The following is a 12,931-nucleotide window of genomic DNA, read 5'->3' on the forward strand; positions in this document are numbered from 1 at the left end:
TTCTGAGATAATACATTTTAAAGTAATAACTAGAATTATGACTTATAACATTATACCAGAACATATAAGATTTTTAGAAATTTCATGTAATGTCTGAAACATTTATATTAACATATTTCCATACAAATAACCCAAAGAAAGTTTAGTATTAGTTGTTTTTTTGTTTTTTTGTTTATTTGTTTGTTTTTTTATACAGCAGGTCCTTATTAGTCATCCATTTTATGCACATCAGTGTATACATGTCAATCCCAATCTCCCAGTTCATCGCCCCCACCCCCACACCCCCCACCGCCGCTTTACCCCCTTGGTGTCCATACGTTTGTTCTCTGAATGCTTTTCTTCTTCCCCTGAACTCCAGCCTTCAACACCTCTACTCTTAGAGGGGCAGAGGATTCACAAATCCTATACTCACATCATTCCTTTCAGAGTGGTGGCCTTGAGAGTCAAAACATCGCCCCTTAACCATGTTAATGATGATAGATGTGATTCATTGAATTCTTGCCTCTCACATTACAATGGCCATCCTAGAGGCAAGGCCATGGGGAACATTGTGCCTCCTTGAGCTCTGCAGGGATGGGCCTTTGGTTTTACCCATTCTCCAGAATAAAGTCCAAACTCAGTATGGTATTTAGGGTGCTCTGTGGTGTGGCCCTCACCCACCTTTCTGGCCAGATCCTCTACGAGATGGTAAGTTCCATGAGGGTAGCAAACGTGTCTTATTCCACATTCCCAGGGCTCAGCATAGGCCTGCCCGCAGCAGCTTCCCAATAAACTTTGACAAATGAATGAATGAATGAATGAATGACGAACACATGATTGAATGTGTTCTTTTTTTTTCATTATTATTATTTTTTAATCAGTCATCAGTTTTATACGCATCAGTGTATACATGTCAATCCCAATCGCCCAATTCAGCACACCACCATCCCCACCCCACCGCAGTTTTCCCCCCTTGGTGTCCATACGTTTGTTCTCTACATCTGTGTCTCAACTTCTGCCCTGCAAACCGGTTCATCTGTACCATTTTTCTAGGTTCCACATACATGCGTTAATATACGATATTTGTTTTTCTCCTTCTGACTTACTTCACTCTGTATGACAGTCTCTAGATCCATCCACGTCTCAACAAATGACTCAGTTTCGTTCCTTTTTATGGCTGAGTAATATTCCATTGTATATATGTACCACAACTTCTTTATCCATTCGTCTGTCGATGGGCATTTAGGTTGCTTCCATGTCCTGGCTATCGTAAATAGTGCTGCAATGAACATTGTGGTACATGACTCTTTTTGAATTATGGTTTTCTCAGGGTATAGGCCCAGTAGTGGGATTGCTGGGTCATATGGTAGTTCTATTTTTAGTTTTTTAAGGAACCTCCATACTGTTCTCCATAGTGGCTGTATCAATTTACATTCCCACCAACAGTGCAGGAGGGTTCCCTGAATGTGTTCTTAATTTTGGTATTCGGTTCACCACAGAATTTACACATGTTAAGTTCACAGAATGCTTATATTGGCACCCTCTGTTTATAAGCGCTTTAGGATTTAGAGGCCCTCTCAAGGTGAGGATTAGGTGAGAACATAGGTGAATCACCTAGCACAGTACTGGTAGGTAGGAAGTGTGGTTGCTTCTAATATCTCATCTGGACAGTATCCACTGTTTAAATCCACACAAAAACCCTGTGAGAAAGGCATCATCATCCCCATTTTACCAATTTATATAGTATTTTACTCAGTGAATACTTACTGAACAAGGCAGAGGGGATAAAGAGGTAGGAAGTCTGTACCCTGGCGCGCTTGCATTCTGGAGAGGGGGGCAGGAGACAGAGCAAACAAACGCATGAAGAGAAATCAACTAATAAAGAAGCTTAGGCCCAGAAAATTTCTAAGTAATCCTGCCCAGGGACACATGGCTAAGAAGTGGTAGCATCTGCATCAACGTTGTTTTTCACCCTGAATCACGTTCCCCACCACACCACGTTGCCGAAACAAAGTGAAGCTCACATCAGATCATCGTCTTGTGTATTAACAGTTCTGGTGGTGATCAGGAAAGACGGTTGAGACCTTTGGTAAAAAGTGAGATCCAGTGCAGCATTTGTGCCTTTGGAATACTTTGAATTACCTTTCCCCATTGAATGGAGAATTGATGTTCAATACGCAGCCTAAAGTGGACTTTATCCTTGTTTGCAAAGCTCGTGTAAAGACGTGATCACGAACACAGATGTCTTAGGAATAATTCCTTTTTTTTTTTTTAACATCTTTATTGGAGTATGATTGCTTTACAATGGCATGTTAGTTTCTGCTGTATCACAGAGTGAATCAGCTGTACATATACATATATCCCCATATCTCCTCCCTCTTGCGTCTCCCTCCTACCCTCCCTATCCCACCCCTCTAGGTGGACACAAAGCACTGAGCTGATCTCCCCGTGCTATGTGACTGCTTCCCACTAGCTATCTGTTTTACATTTGGTAGTGTGTATATGTCCATGCCAGTCTCTCACTTCATCCCAACTTACCCTTCCCCCTCCCCATGTCCTCAAGTCCATTCTCTATGTCTGCATCTTTAGGAATAAGTCTTTATATACAGCTCTGTTTATAGCAATATAAGGAATGCTCCTCCGAAAGCTACACTGGGTTGTATTGTTCATTATGTGGCCACAAAGCTAGTTTCTGATAGAACTATAACTGTCCGTGCATTGTTAATCCCTGATGAGATTCCACAGCCTCTGACGGAGGCAGGTGTAACTTTGAGTGCGATCACTAGGCATTCTTGAGTTGGCCCTGTAAAAGGAGACAGCAGACCCATTGCAAGGGCCTTAAATAGAATTGCGAGTGCTCATTTTCCTCAACTCTGTGCCTCTCACTGCCCAGAGCTGCTGTCAAACAGATGGCCTCACAAGCTAAGGCAGAGAGCTCCGTGTGATAAGAAGAGTCTCTGAGTCTGACAGTCTTGGGTTCAAATGCTGGCCCTGCTGCTTACTAGTTATAACTATGGGCAAGTTGCTTCACTTCTGTAACTTGTAAAATGGAGATAACAAGCGTACCTACCTTCTGGGATTAGTATTTAGAAAGTAATTATTTGGAGGATTATTTAAGATAAAGTAAAAAAGCACGTAGCACGCTACTCAGCGTGTGATATGGGCTCAGTTAATGTTAGCTATGTTATGAGCATGATTACAGCACGCACTGGTGAGAGCCCTTGATAGTAACGGAGACATTTGAGAGAGGCAAGATGAAAGGTGCCCTTTCAGAAACGTGGATTATAGTTTTTAAATCTCTAACCTATAACTGACTAAAAGTGTCATGATTGCCACAAGGCCAGGAATTTAAAAGATGACTTCAAAATTCCTGTCTCCCCTTGCAATAGTGATAACAATTTGTGTTTGTTGAGTGCTTCAGAGCATACAAAGATCTCTCTCTCTCTCTCCTTTTCACACACACACACACCAGCAACAACAGCTGTTGAGGCAGGGTGACGGGTATGGTACCATCCCCATCCTCACCCTGAGACTCGGTGACCTACCTGAGACACCCTGAGCCTGCCGAAGCTGGGAGTCCGAGCCCAGCCTGGGGACCCCCTGCTGCCCAGCACCCCACGCTGCCTCCCCATGGCCATAGCTTCTCCTTGGCTCTCACTTCCCACCGGAAGCCAGTTTGAAGGGTAGTGAAAGCGCGTTGACGGTGGTTCTCTCTCCCTGCTGTCCTGGCTGTCCCTGCCTAGGCTCCATCCTGGCTCTGCACGCGCTAACCGTGTGACCTTAGCAAGGGGACTTGACTTTTCTTGACTGTGGTTTCTTTTTTTTTTTAATTTATTTATTTATTTATTTATTTATTTATTTTTGGCTGTGTTGGGTCTTCGTTGCTGCATGCAGGCTTTCTCTAGTTGCGGCGAGCAGGGCCTACTCTTCATTGCAGTGCGCAGGCTTCTCATTGCAGTGGCTTCTCTTGTTGCAGAGCATGGGCTCTAGGCGCGTGGGCTCAGTAGTTGTGGCACACGGGCTTAGTTGCTCTACAGCATGTGGGATCTTCCCGGACCAGGGCTCGAACCCATGCCCCCTGCACTGGCAGGCAGATTCTTAACCACTGCGCCACCAGGGAAGTCCGACTGTGGTTCCTTTATCTGAAAGATGGAGATAATAACAGTGCCCACTTCAGAGGGTCATGTGGTGATTAAGTTGTATAATGCAGGTGTGCCCGAGAACAGGGCCTGTAGAGGTGGAGCACCTCACGTCTTCCTCTCCCTCCCTTCTGAGGGCACTTTCACTGAGTGGAAGCTGTTTGAAAACGATGGAGTTTGGGCCCTAAGGCTAAGCAGGAGATGCCTCACTGAGCAGATGCCGCTGTAGCCAGGGATCTGTCTTTGTACTCAGGGCTGCGGCTACAGCGTGGTGAACAGGCACTGAACTTCATTTCAGGGGACCTGCTTCTCACTAGTTGAGTGGCTTCAGCAAGCTGCTTACCCTCCTTTCCTTTTAGGTAAATTACCTATGGGATTGTTGTAAGGATTTAGTGAGAAAATATGGAGAAAGTGGTTAGCATGGCAGCTGGCACAAGTCAGACACCCAGCAAGGGTAGCTCAAGTCACACCTTTTACGTTATTTGCTCCTGGCACAGCAAGGCTGGCACAGGCACTGCCCAGAGCCTTCTCACCAGGAGCTGCAGGCCGGAAGACGCATCCTATAGGACTGACTCTAGGTGGTGGGGCTGGCAGAAATGGGCCCCTGCTGTCTGGCCCTCCTAGGGAGGAGGACCATCTCTTGCCTGAGATGAGAGTCTTGCTGTTTGGCATGGAGAACAGGATTTAATGAAAGCAGCTTAAATCAACATGCCCTGCACTCAACAACCAGCCTGTAATGAAATGTGAGCTGACAAGTTTCCCAGCACTTTGGTTAGGTTTGTGGAAACAGTGAAGTCAGACTTTACACAAGTGTTTACTCAGGCCTCTGGGTTCTCAGCAGCTTGGCTTGCCGTCTCATCTCAGAAATTCCTCCTTAAATCCTGCCTCATTGATGTGGTCTTTCTTCCTGACAACCCATATAAGATAACTGTTTAAGTCGATTCCTGTGGGCTGGAAGAGCACAGGTTATATGTCCCGCTGCCACCCCCAACACACCTCTGTCCTCAGCTCTGGGCCCAGTGGACCTTCACTGCCTCAGTCTTTGGGGACGCTGGTGGTGATGGTGGTTGTGATGGTGGTGATAGTGGTGGTGATGATGATGATGGTGGTGGTGATGGGGGTGATGATGATGATGATGATGATGACGGTAGTGATGGGGGTGGTGATGATGGTGGTTGTAATGGTGGTGATGGTGATGATAGTGGTGATGATGATGGTAGTGATGGCTGTGGTGATGATGGTGCTGGTGCTGGTGGTGATAGTGGTGGTGATGATGAGGATGGTAGTGATGATGGTGGTGATGGTGATGATGATGGTGGTGGTGACGGTGCCGCTAGTTAGTGGTGATGATGATGATGGTAGTAGTGGTCGGGGTGGTGATGATCATGGTGGTGATTGCTACTGCCGTTGTTTTACAGATGGGAAAGAGTTAGAGAGAGGAAACGACTTGCCCGAAGTGACTAATCAGTGGCAGAATTTGAATTAAATCTAGGCCCTCTGTTTCCAAGTCCTCAGCTCTTACCTCAAGTCTTCTTTCCATCCAAAGAGGTTTCTTTGCCGTTAATCTTGTCTTTTCTCCTGATAAGTCACAAGATGGAGCATTAATTAGAGAGTCGTCCATTTCTTAATGCTTACCATGTACCAGGTGCTGAACTAAGTGCTTTCAACCATTATCTTAGTTAAGGGTCATAAGAACCCCATAAAGGAAGTATTACTAGGTCTGTTTTCCACATAAGGAAACTGAAGGTCAGAACTAAGTTAAATTCCTTGCCAGCATCTCCCCATTGGAAAGTGGCACAGTACAGATGCAACCCAGGTCTGGCTTCAAGACCTCTCCTAAGCTCTTTGGTGTACTGAGCCATGTATTATAAATGTGCCTCTCTCTTGCCAAACTGTGAACCCCACGAAGTCAGTGTCTGTCATTCTCCCTAGTGCACGGCCTGACAGCCATTAGGTTCTAGTGATTATTGAATGAATGACTTATCCAGGGAATTATCAAAGAAGAATGAGGGGTTACAGCCAAAGGCTCTGCCCAAGAAGATCCCAGCACACTACCAGCTGGACAATCCCTTCTCTCAGGAGTCCACCCACCTCCCCCACTGGCCCCCAACCTTATCCGCTCCCCCCACGCCCCCATAACACTCTGCAAAGCTAAAACCAAGTTCCTGGGCCCCATCTTTCACTTTCCAGACCTAGCCCATGTTCATTTCATGGGCAGTGCCAGCCGGCCAGAACCCCTCCCGGATAAGAGCTGGCATCATTTCACCTCCTTCAAGCCACCTTCCCCAGGGAGTAGTCCTGCTGGGCTGGGTGCCTCATCGGTTTTGCATAAAGGGGGCACGCTCAGTAGCCCTGCGGAACAGAAGGACTCCCTCCCCACACCCACCCCCTCAAGTGCTTTAGTTGGCTTTTCATCCTCTTGGTTCAGAGCTGCCTTAGAAAAGGGGAGGAATTTAACCTCTCTGAGATGGTCCTTAAAATTGGAAAAGCCTACCTTTCTTTCAGAGCCTAATGACTTCTAAATCTTCTAAAATCTTCTAAAGAAGATTTCAGGCTCTGCGGCATTTTCCAGAATACCATATCAGATTCGATCCCTTAAACCCATCATTTGCCCCTTCACTGGCTCTCACGCGGGTCTTCCTTCCCCTCCACCCCAGCCCAGGCATCTCTGTCCTCAGCCTCATCAACTCATTCCTCATTTCCAGTTCTCTATGAGCTCTCTCCAATCTTGTCTTCCATAAATGACCCTTATTTGAGAGGGCCCTCTCACTACATTTTATTCCTTTGGGTTGCTGGCTCCCAGAAGCAGTACCTGGCAGAGATTTTGATTGTAAAATGCTCATGCTGGTGGTTTATGATTCTTGTCATTTCATTGCAGTTGGGTTTCATGGAATAACAGGTAGAGATCTTTTAGAGATTCAGTGGTATGGATTTGGGCGTAGCATGTGCAGTCAGAAAGAATTGCATGGGATTTGGAGTGGGACCAAGCTAGATTTTCAAGACTGAGCTTATCCAAAGAATATGGCTAATGATACCCGCCTTGCAGGGCTGTTTTTCAAATTAGTTTTAATGTGTATATATAAAATGCCTAGCATGGTGGCTGGTACTCAGTAAGCACTCAATAAATAAAGTATTAATGTATATTTTTAGAATGCATGACTAGATCTAAATTAGCCAAACAGTCCTTCAACTCTAAGCAATTTAAGTTTGAGGGCAGTTTATATGGTGAAGGTCTGGAGCCAGAACTGGATTGGAGTCTATGTGACCTGAACAACTTGCTTTCTCTCTCGGAGGCTCGGTTTTCTTGTGGTTACTGAGACTCTCTACCCACCCCCCTTCCCCCAGCCCCCGACTCTGGTCATCGAGTCTAAGTGAAGAGTCACTAATGTGCTGACACATTTATCCCCAGACACCAGCACAAGGGGGCCCTACGGCGCTAACACTGGCCTCTGCTCAGGGACTGAGCTTTTTCCAGAGAGGAGCACAGCCTCCGCAGAGAACACCCCAGAACAGCTCCGGAAGCACACCCACTGCTGACAAGCACTCACGTCCACTCCATTCACTCACAATCCTTCCTGACCTCTCCTGTGCCGGACCGTTCTAGGCCCCGGGGATCAACATGCCTCAGGCCATTCAGGAGGTGACACGGAGTCATGCGGTGTTAAGGCCTCTGACCGACGCATTTATGGTGGGTTTGGGGAGCATGAGGGCAGGAGGGGGGCAGGGAAGAACCTGGGAAGGTCTTCCCCAGGATGGAGACTTGTGAGCCAGATTGTGAGAGGGGACTGAGGTGGGGTTCCTGGTGGCAAAGAAGGGGAGGGCCGTCCAAGCAGAGGGAACAGCATGTGCAGAAGTACAGAGCGGTCCTCCTTCAGTCTGACTGGAGACTAGGAGCTGAGGAACTGAGGCCAGAGAGGCAGGCAGGGTCCCAGTCATGGAGTCCACTCAGTGTCTTGCTGAAAATCTCAAATCAAAAAATCTTTCAATGCGCATTGAAGATTTCCCTCTCAGACTCCACGTCAGGGCTCTTTAACTCTCTCAGTGCAGCATGGCCTAGGTCCTGCCTCAGCTTAGCGAGACCTTCTAAAATTCAGACTCAGATCCTTTGAGCTTCCAATTTCTTCTCTATTACTCTCCTCCCCTACCAAAAAGAAAAGCAAATCACAAAGCATAATTAATAACAATAATGACCAGATAGATATGGAACAGAAAAGCTCTGTTACCAAATGAAGTCACAATTGATAACAAAATAAGCCCAATTTTTTTTTTTTAAAAAAAGCTGAAAGTAGCAACAGGGTTAAAAAAAAAAATTAAAGCTCTAAACATAGCAGTTGCATTAGTGCTAAATTTTGAAAATGGTAATTCAATTTTATTTACAAGGCAAAATATAATTACATTTAGATTTGAGGGAACAGAATTTAATTCTTACTAATGACAGAAAGACTGAGTGAGATGCTGTAATGCCAGAGAAATTGTCTTCTGTTCATGGATGGGAGAGAAAATTAGATTCAGCGTTGAGCATCCTCCCCTGTTACAAGTCTCATTTGTGCAGCCGGAATTGTTCCCTCTCTGAGAAGCATTAGCTTCTCAACCCAGAAAGCACAGCACCGACATCCAATTAAACATCAAAAGGAAATGATCAGACTGGGCTATTTCTGTATAGGTATGTTATGGGAGGGGAAACTCGAGGTTAGAATTTCACCCAAGGAATCATGTCCGTTGAGACTTGACATTTCCTGTGCCCTTTCCCGACGGCAAGTGGCAGCCTAAAATCAAAGTTCAGAATAATAAATATCCAAGAGACTGACAGTGAAGCAGAGAAAGAAGTGGATGTGTCAGAAGGAGGCAGAGAAGAGCCCACCAGTTGTCTGGGAAGTGGTGTGGAGGTTCAGACACAATGAGATGGTTACTTCCTAACATTTAATCAAAGCCTGGGAAATTGGGCCCAAACAGGCATGCTACTAAATACTGCCAGAGTCAAAGGTTGATAAACCAGAAGCTGGCAGCTTTGTAATTTAGTAGAATTTCCCCCGACAGCCCTGGAACATTTTCTGTCGCAACTGGAGCTCTTCAGTATGCAAATATAAGCCCTCCTGAAATTGGGCTTCAGAATTAGGTTTCTATTTGGATGCCCAAGCTGATATCTTATACAAAATCTCTGGCTGTCTTCCTGAATCAAACTGCTGGTACGGTAACTTGGTAATTTTAAAATAATAACTATCCTTTGAATGGAAATTTTATTTACATTTTACAGAGCTCCTCCATGTATGTGCTTCATGATTTATTCAAACAACAAATATATAAGCCTCTGAAATTGCAGACGGTGTTATTCTCAGGAAACCAGGGTTCAGGGAACTTGAGTGGCTTTCCCAAAAGCACTCTGGGAAAGAAAGGATTCAAATCCAGCCTTCTCTGGGTTCAGAACCCATGCTTATCCCCTGCATAATCCTGCCATTGGCTATTACCAAGGTTTACGCCGATACTGTCCATGGATCAGGTATCAGGTTTACAAGGTACCACTTTACTTGGTGACACTGCCAGGAACCATGTAAATTGGATCATGACCACGGTTGACCTGGCAATACTACAGGGGTTCAGGAAAAGAGCAGTTGCTTTCAGCCGGGGTGATCAAGGTGGCTTCTTGGAGGAAGTGGGATTTAAGGTGGGTGATGGAGGTTGGATTTGAATTGTCAGAGATGGAAGAAAGAGGCAAGCACCTTGCAGCAGCCCACTGTGGAAGTCAAAGATTTGCAACCAATACATAGATGAGACAGATCCTGGCATTTTCTAGGAAAGAACCACAGTTTGGAGTAGCTTAGCTGAGCATATTTGTGGCAGTAGTGAGAGGGAGAAGAGGTGAAGGAAGTTAGCAGGCATCAGATCATGAATGGCCTTGAAAGAGTTTAGGTTTTATCTGTCAGTGGAAGGCACTGAAAAGTTTCAGGCAGAGCTGTGACGTGGTCAGGTTTGGTTTTAGAAAGCTTACTATAATATTGGCATACATTTTGAGGTGCCTGGGGGACTTCTAGGAGGAGGTGTCCAGGAAAGAGTTAGATAGATGAGCACATGACTGGGTGGAGAGGTGGGCCTTCACAAAAGGGTATCAGGGCTGGAGGTCTGAACATCAGCTATCTTTTCACTATACCCAGTTGGACCCTTTCAGTGGGGTAGTGGTTCAGCCCTGGCCACAAATACACATCCCAGTTACCTTTTTTGGCTTCTCTGCTCACCCGTCCTTTCTTGGCTTGTCATCATTCTGCAAAGTCAGAGCGTATTTGGAGGCCTCCCCCATGCTAGCTTTGAACTCCTTTAATCAGGAAGCCAGATACCCTCCAATTAAGGTGAATAGAAGCGACTTACTACTTCCTGTGATAGGTGCTTCATAAAGCTTGAAATTCTAGTCCTGGGGGAATAGATTGGAGACTGCTCTGCACCAACGTACTGGAATCCATTTTTCTGCTTGGTTTGAAAGCTTTCTGAGCTCCTTGAGTGAGGTGAAAGGCCATGTGGTTTCCAAGGCTCATTAGCTTTCTGCCATCTAGATCTGGGGGACCGAGGCACGGCTTGGAGCAGCTCTGACTCTCAGGTGATAGGGATGGAAGTTGAGAAGTACAGGAGAGTGACTTGGGTTTGGCCTCAATGTCAAAAGGAGATTAATTACTGTAAGGAAGTCAGATGCTCCTTTCCTGTACCTTCCTCCCTTCTGGCTTCTTCCTGTAACCTGCACTTAGACTAAACAGCCATCTGCCCAATTTTGTGGGAGAGGGAGGGAGAGAGAGTGGGTGCTATATTCGAGCCAAATTGTTCAAACTGCAGGGATATCTGGCCTGTGGAAGTGAGAGTTAAATTGTAATTAGCCTACTGTGTGCCAGGCATGGTGGCCAGCTTTGTGCTCATTTATACACCTAGGTAGACTTGAGTTCCTTGAGGATAGGAATAATTTAATACAATTTCTGAATCCCCAGCTTCTAAAGGTATCTGGCGTATAGTAGGTCCTCAATATATTTTTAAATCAATTTTAAGATTCATTACCGCCATTTTATAAATGACAAAGATAAGTCTCAGATATGTGCAATGTTTGTTTCCCAGAGCTGGGAAGTAGCAGAGAAGGCTTTTATACCCAGCTTGCCCAAATCCAGGCCTCTGCCCTGTGCAAAATCATCGTACCTTGAATAGTTACATGGAGTGCCCTGCCTCAGACCACTGGAATCTGGCGGTACATGGATGCAGTCAAAAGATACGTTTTCTATGTGAGACTCACTACAGAGTACAGAGACTAATCTGATGATGGCAGGGTTCTGGAGGCAGCACAGGTAGACTAACAACCCCGATAAACAAAGGTTTGCATAAAGTGCTTTGGGAAGGCAGGAGATGAAGCCCCTTCCAGTGTGGGCACGGGAAGGAGGCTTCAGGGAGGAGGTGGCATTGGAGCCAGACTTCAACATGTGAAGACTGGGGGAAAGGAGCACCTAGACCATGAAAACAGCCTATGCAGAGGCACAGAGGAGGGGGCCAAAGAGTGGTGAGGTCCCCTGCCCTTTAGCCATTTATCTGGCTGGCCCCTTACAAGACTGTTTCCTAAGGCAGCCGTCAAGTTCTTGCTCAAGTACTAATATGCACATGACTGTGTGACCAAGGACAAGGCACTTCCTCTCTTTGGCCCATGTTTTCCTGTCTACAGGATGGTTAGAGAATCTCTAAGATACCTTCTCATGCTCTGACCAAGAAAAGTGCTCCTCTACCTTTTCCTCCTCTTTTTCTCTCTTAACCCCTAAACCCACCTGAAGGTGAGCCGCTGGCCACATCCAGGCCACTTCCTGCCCAGCATCAGCTCTCCCCTGACTCACCCTCCTTCTCCTTCACGTCCCCCTGGTCCCTCAGTCCTCTACTTCCAGCTGTCTTCCTTCATCACTCTCGGCTCCCTGTTTCTGTGCCTTTCTTCCACATCCACCTTGCAAAACCCAGGATCACTCCAGCCACTCACCATCTCTGATCTTACAGCCGGGCTTCTGAGTGCTGTAAGCCAAATCATGTCATGCTCACGACCTTTAGCCCCTCCTGGGTCCTTCCAGCTGCAGTTCTTCTTGTGCTTTGTCAGTTCTTACACTCAGTCCCCAAGGGGCTCTTTCAAATGTCCACATCTATCCATTAGCATCCTGCTCAGCAGAGATTCCTACCTCACTGAGAATATGGAGGCCGTGGTTTAAGTGCTCTCTCATTATCCTGGTCTGTCCCTTACATGGGTCTTTGCCGCTTACCTCTCCCCAGGGCATGAGGGGCCCAGGAGGCCTGTCCTTCTGATTGTCCTCCAGATCCAGTCCTCTCCAGCTGTTGAGAGGAACCTCAATTGTTCACATCCTCCCCTTGCTCTCCACAGTGTCTTCAAACCCTCCCTTCCCCTGGCTCTTTCTAGCACATAAACGTAAAATAGTTGCCATGTAGTGAGTGTTTAAGGTGTACGTGACATTAGGCACATTACGTGATGTTCTTTTAAGCCTCACATGAACCTGAGATGTTGGTGTCTCTATCCTATTTTGCAGAAGAGAAAGCTGAGGCACAGAAAGATGAATTAACTAGCCCAAGTCACACAGAGGGATGGATGGATGGATGGATGGATGGATGGATGGATGGATGGATGGGTGGATGAATAGATGGGCAGTTAGATGGCCTGTTGACTGAATAGCTGATTGGATGATTAGATGATTGGGTTGATGGACAGATGGATGAGCTGATGGACAGGCAGATGGATGGATGGAGATTGAAAAGACAGATAAACAGACAAACAAAAGGAAAAGTACTTAACATGGTAAACA

General features: G+C 46.1%; 1 protein-coding gene across 4 annotated transcripts in view; it reads left to right on the forward strand.

Annotated features, from left to right (window-relative positions):
* The window catches only part of TENM4 (teneurin transmembrane protein 4), a 744,874-nt gene that overhangs the window by 600,305 nt on the left and 131,638 nt on the right, over positions 1 to 12,931 (forward strand). The gene's annotated exons all lie outside the window — the stretch shown is intronic.

This window comes from Balaenoptera ricei, chromosome 8 (assembly GCF_028023285.1).
Source record: "Balaenoptera ricei isolate mBalRic1 chromosome 8, mBalRic1.hap2, whole genome shotgun sequence".
NCBI lineage: Eukaryota > Metazoa > Chordata > Mammalia > Artiodactyla > Balaenopteridae > Balaenoptera > Balaenoptera ricei.